The sequence below is a fragment of the Echinococcus granulosus genome, assembly GCF_000524195.1.
Source record: "Echinococcus granulosus chromosome Unknown EG_S00258, whole genome shotgun sequence".
Taxonomy (NCBI): Eukaryota; Metazoa; Platyhelminthes; class Cestoda; order Cyclophyllidea; family Taeniidae; genus Echinococcus; species Echinococcus granulosus.
Window position 1 is genome coordinate 32,529 of NW_020170638.1, and position 1,040 is coordinate 33,568.

The window sequence follows — 1,040 nt, forward strand, 5'->3', positions numbered from 1 at the left end:
GTGCACTGAACAAGGTATGCGCACAGAATTCATTTCCTCTTTGTTGGCCGATGTAAAGGAGACTGTGTAGCAATCTGAGGAGGAATTAATGCCCTCACTTCCCATCACCAACACAAGCTGTGCTTCACTTCAGTTTGTGAGGCGAGACTGCTCTCTCACTCCGGGCTGTACAGTGATGATCATCGCTAACGATGAGACAAATTACCGACAAGTCAGCCTCTGGGTTAATTAAGCAGTCAAAAGGAAGCGAAACTCTGCCTTTGATCAACTCCAGCGGAAATCATCGAAGTTGCCATCAGGCCAAAATTGACTGCTGATTAGGTGGTTGCGGGATATTTTTCTAATCACTGGTAGCGGTGCAGTAAGCTCACTCACCACTCAAATTAGAGTGACTTCATTTCAGCGATCTCCAATCAAAAATTCCCGTTCCATTTGGATTAAGGTAGCTAGCATTTTAGCATTCTGTGCTTCTCCTCTTGTACGGACGCTGCAAATTATTTTGCACCACATCGTATCCGCATGTTTTCTTGCACCACGCCTTTGCGAAAAATTAGTTAACAGGAGTTCTATGTAAAAAATGAACCAAAAGACTGAACTTAAGAACTTTTTCTTGCTAGTGACAACTTTCTCCATAGACAGGTCCGTTTAACCCAACTTTTGAGCCATTAAGGCTGCATCATCTATCTTTGTTGACCAGATCTGAAGTGCACTGCCACCACTACGGCCACCGCTGTCACCAGTTAAGGGCCTCAACATCTTGATGCTGCCACGTTGAATAGCTGTCCCAGTGTTTGTCATATGACAGTCACTTTCGAGACTGTATCACAGTATAAGGCACAGAAGACTTGTAACTAACTCCAAGTCGACAATTTAACTCGCCTTTTCTGCATACACTGCCATCGACACAAATGGGTGACGGATTGTATCGGACAACCCATGGCCATGTAACCTTATCGGCTTGACTGGCAGCCATCAATGAACATTTGTTGCTAAAAATTGCTCTGGATAGTGTGCTAGAAGAGGACGCGAAGGCGGCAAAT

At 44.7% G+C, this 1,040-nt stretch overlaps 1 protein-coding gene across 1 annotated transcript in view; it reads left to right on the top strand.

Moving 5' to 3' along the window:
- Positions 1 to 1,040, top strand: part of EGR_10720 (hypothetical protein) — a gene marked incomplete at both ends in the record, with an annotated part of 3,946 nt that overhangs the window by 1,036 nt on the left and 1,870 nt on the right. The window lies entirely within an intron of this gene.